At 46.5% G+C, this 4,982-nt stretch overlaps 1 pseudogene; it reads right to left on the reverse strand.

The window, feature by feature from the left end:
- Positions 1-256: 256 nt before the first annotated feature.
- The window catches only part of LOC101584531, a 14,326-nt pseudogene continuing 9,600 nt past the window's right edge, over positions 257-4,982 (reverse strand).

Here is a 4,982-nt window from a genome sequence, read left to right on the forward strand (position 1 = left end):
AGCGGCAGAGTTTACAAGAGTGGGTAGGAAACAGCTGTACAGGCCAGGTAGCATTTATACATTCTTCAAAAGGTTGTAATTCAGGGGCCGGGGAGATGGCTCAATGGAATAAGCGCTTCCCTGGCAAGCGCAAGGGCCTGAGTTCAATCCCCGGTTCCGCCAAAAAAAAAAAAAAAAAAAAAAAAGATAATGTTAACCAGAAGGCCTTATCCACATCAAAAAGTTGTGACTACTGATACTGTATCCTCTTGATACTTCAGTTGTTTTTCAATGCCCGTGAACATGCGGACGTGTCTACATGTTTGCCTGCACCGCCTCGCAGTGCTACGGGCTGGCTATTCTGAACAAACGCTCCTTCTCCACGAATCGCACTTGGATGAGTTGGGGAAGCCGCTGGATGTTGCCCGGGACGAACAGGCTTAGCAGTCTGTGCAGAATGCCCTCTTCTAGCCATGTTCTTTGACCTGACTGCTTCCTTTATGCGGTTTACTTCTTGCTGACAGCGTTTTCGACCACGAGATGCATTTTCTCTGGCTTCTTTCAGTGCTGACTCCAAAGCTTTCACTCTCTAGGCTGTAGCGCGAAGTCGCTTCTCTAACGTGGGAAGTTCACAGCGGACATCTGCACTGTCACGTGCCAGCTGCTTGTGCACCTTGGTGAGTTGTTGGAGGTTATTTTCAAGGAAGGAGATCTTCTGCTTCTGAGCAGCATGCCTCCAGTACCATCAGAATCAATCTTGGCATTCTTTTTGCCTCCGGTGGCCAAGCCCTGAACAAAGAGCTTGCGCAGACTGTGCAAAGTCTGAAGTTCTTTTGCCACCGTCTCTTCCAAACTCTTCAAATCTTGCCGTGCTTGTTCTCGTCTATCTTGCATAATTGTAAGCTCATGTAGTTTTCTGCTCTTTTCCTGATCTGGAGCTTTTAATTTTTCATGTTCTACTCTTAGACGTTCTTGCTTTAACATCATTTTCTGGTTTTGGTCTTGAAGATCAGTTATGTTTTTCTTTTGCCTCAGCCTCATCTCTCAAACTACTGGCTTGTTTTTGGTGAGTTTCCCTGTGACGTTGGATCTGCTGGTCAACAGCTTGCTTGACTTCCTTTGCAGTCCGAACTTTATTTAAGTGCTCTTTTTCCATTTCCTAGACCTTTTCTTTCCATTTCCTAGACCTCGAAGCTGGACCTCCTCATTGAGTGAACTGACAGACTCCTCTAGCTGTCTTTTCTTTTGCTCCACATTTTGAAGATAGTCAATGACTTGATTTTGGCTTCATGCTGAGAAATACGAAGCTGGCATGCCGCTAACCCTTCTCGCTTTCTTCCATCTTCTTGTTGCTCTCAGCTTGTGTGCTTTCTAGCTGCTTGCAGCGCCTCACCACTGTTCTGACTTCTGACTTCATCTTGCTCCACGCAGCCTTGCAACCAGGCATTCTGCGTCTGTCATGCCAGCGCCCTCGGGCTGCTGTACACCTCTGTCTCCCATGGCAATCCCTTTCTGCAAGGTTTTTCGGCAGAGATGCCATCATCTCAGCTGCTCTTTTTTTCTGGTGACTGGTCATTTCCTTTAGTTTCTGAAGCTCAGCATCTATACTTGTTAAAGTTGCTGATTTCCGATTGAATTCATCACCAAGTAATTCATATTCCTTAGTTTTATCTTCCACTTCCTGAAACTTCTGATTGTAATTGACAGCAAGTTCCTCTAAGGCCTATAAAACTTCCTTTACTTCCTTTTTTTTTTTTTTTTTTTTTTTTTGTGTGTGTGTGTGTGTGTGTGTGTGTGTGACCAGCTCAGCCCACCAGGGGGCGGGGCTGGCTAGCATGTGGTGCTGGGGGATTGAACCACGGCCCCTGTGCTTTGCTAAGCTTGTTCTAAGTAGGTGCTTTAGACCACTGAGCCATCTCTCCAGCCCCTTTACTTCTTCTTTAGAAGCACCATTTTCTGTTTTCTGCTTGAAGGCAGTTCAGTTCAGCTTGCATATTGTCTTGATTCCTTCTAGTAGGTGCCAGAAGCGCCTCCTGATCCAACATCTGGGTCTTTAGTCTCTCTACCAGTTGGCTCTGCGGGTTACTTTCTTCATCCTTGTCATCAAGTTGTTTGTACCATTTAGCAATTGCTTCTTCACACTTTCTTCTTTCAGCATCGGTGAAACTTCCAGTACCTCCAACTGTGGCTGCCAGTTTGTCATCGGTAATAGTAATAACCTTATCGACTGTGAAAGCTTCCAGATTGGCTTTCTCCTTGTCAAACTAGGAACCGAAATTAATGAAGCTCTTGCAGAAAACCCAGGGCTCCTTAACCAACCGTGTTATGAAGGTGGCTGGCTGACCAAGATGACAGTGAGTGATCCTTCCGAACTCTGAGCGAGGAAGCATATGAGAAATAACATGAAATCTGGGGCCGGGGAGATGACTCAGAATAAGCGCTTCCTTGGCAAGCACAAGAGTCTGAGTTCAATCCCCGGTTCCACACACACACACAAAAAAAAAAAAGAGAAAAATACGTGAAATCTGAAATCGACTGAAGAGTGAAGTGGCACCCAAAATAAACTAGTGTGGAGTGACTTCCGCAGAGCTGTCTGCAGGCAGTGGCACAGGAAAGATAAGAAGTGTTAGCAGGGCTATCATGATGGAAAAGAAAGCACTCTCAGCACTGCTCCTGGACAAAAGTACCCCTTACCTCCTTGGTGACTGCAGATAAACACAATGTGCATCTTGAGATATATATATATCTTATGATTTGTAGACTAGGCTGTAGGTTCTCACTGATATTCAGAACTCATGAAGTTATCCACGGTAAAAACTAGGTATAAGAATTTTATAATTCAAGGATAACAGTTATCACTTTAAGTAGCTTGCTTATATTTCTACCTAGATTTGGGTTGAAATACTTAAACAACATGTGTGTCAGTTGTCTAATATCAGATGAAGACTGACACTTTCTTAATTTTATAATGGGCTGCATCATCTGGGGCTCTTTTTATACAGTGAAGCAACAGCTTTGCAGCACAATAAGAATCCCGGTTCTGGAAAAAGAAAGAAAGAAAGAAAGAAAGAAAGAAAGAAAGAAAGAAAGAAAGAAAGGAGCACAATAGTAAATAAAATATTCAATCTTAAAAAAAGAAAATAGGAATTTTCTCCAAAATCATAGAATGAATAAAGTTTGTGACCCAAGGTACCACTGTATTTATGAGTTGACCCAACTAAGGAAGTGAAGCCCTTTCCTGATGAGTTCCACAGTCCTCTGGAAAAGGAGATTCAGGAGGGCGTCAGGACATGGAAAGATGTCCCTGTCCCCGGACAGGCAGAACAAATATGGTCAAATGGAGCTGGGGAGATGGCTCAGTAGAGTAAGCGCTTCCCTGGTAGGTGCAAGGGCCTGCGTTCAATCCCTGGTTCCACCAAAACAAACAAACAAACAAACAAACAGCCAAAAATAAATATGGTCAAATGGCCATTCTTCCAAAAGCTAACATAGATTTAATGCATTCCCCCGTAAGTGACCAACAGCAGTCTTCACAGAACTGGAGAAGACCAGCCTGGAATTCACATGAAACCACAAGGGGAGCCTAGAACAGCCGAAGCAGTCCTGGGCAACAAGAGCAAAGCAGGAGGCATCACGATCGTGGGCTTGAAGCTATATTACAAAGTTACAGTGATAAAAACTGCATGGCGGGCCGGCCAGATAGCTCAGTGGACTAAAGTGCCTGCTTAGGCAGAGCCCAGTGGCCGGAGTTCAATCCCTGGCATGCTGTGCCAGCCCCGCCCCTGGGGCTCGCTGAGATGGCAATTGAGATGGAGTGGTGGTGCACACCTGTAATCCCAGCTCTTGGGAGGCTGAACACAGGTGGATCATTACGAGTCCAGTCTATGTAGTGAGACCCTGTAGATGCTAAAGAACCTGTACTGAGCACACACACACACACACACACACACACACACACACAACCCTGCGTGGTACCCTGGCATCAAAACAGACATGAGGATCCATGGAGCAGAACAGAGAACAGAGCAGCAGCCCCGAGCACTTTTGGCTATTTTATCTTAGACAAAAGGGGTCAAAAGTGCCCCAGAGGATGGCATGGGAAAGACTGCAGAAGACTGAATCTAGACCCATCTCAGTCCCAGTACTAAACGAAAATAGAGAAGGGTCCAAGAACTAAATGACAAGACTGCTCACTTCAGCAGCATGTACCCTAAAAGCTCAACCTGAAATAACCCGCTGGAAGCTAGAACTCTGCAGGTGTGTGGCCAGCGTACACGGAGACTTTCTGGGGATTAGCAGGGCTACAGGACATGGTTCCGAGAATTAGTATGTCATCATAGCAACTTGGGAAGCTTCTGCGTGGCAGACAACCAACGGGGTGAAAAGACAGCTATAGAACGGGGAGAAAACCTGGGCCAGCTGTTCCTCAGATGGAGGGCTCATCACTAGAATAAAGAGCTCCAGAAAATGAGGTCCCTAAAAGTGGTGGCAAACCTGTGGCACACGCGCTGCGGCAGCAGACGTGCGGGGGCTGTCTGTGCGCTCGCGACCAAGCCTCCAGGCAGCCGGGCGTCGCGTAAGAGTTGCCTTTTCTAAACTAAAACCTCACATTCAGGTTTAATTGCAGGGTTGGCACGCAGTAATGAGTAAGTGGGTTTGGGTTTGGGGTTGGAGTTCGAGTGCTGCTTCTCTGGAGGGCTTCCCGCCACTGCCCTACACTAGAAGACCGACTCGAGGACAAGGCGCATGAAAGGAACAGATGTGTCCCAGCGGGAGCGCAAGTACCCGATAACTACATGAGGAAATGTTTAATCTCACCGACCATTTGATAAATCCCATTAAATCAGCACCGAGAGTCTGTCTCACCCCAGAAACAATGGTGATCACCAAAAATCAGGTCACGCCAGCTGCTGTGAGGCTGTGGGGGGCGCGGAGCTGCCTGCAGCGTTGGTGGGCATGTGGACTACCACTGAAGCCTCAGAATACAAAAGCTGGCCGCGTGT

The sequence above is a fragment of the Octodon degus genome, unplaced genomic scaffold (assembly GCF_000260255.1).
Source record: "Octodon degus isolate 3935 unplaced genomic scaffold, OctDeg1.0 scaffold00279, whole genome shotgun sequence".
Lineage (NCBI taxonomy): Eukaryota > Metazoa > Chordata > Mammalia > Rodentia > Octodontidae > Octodon > Octodon degus.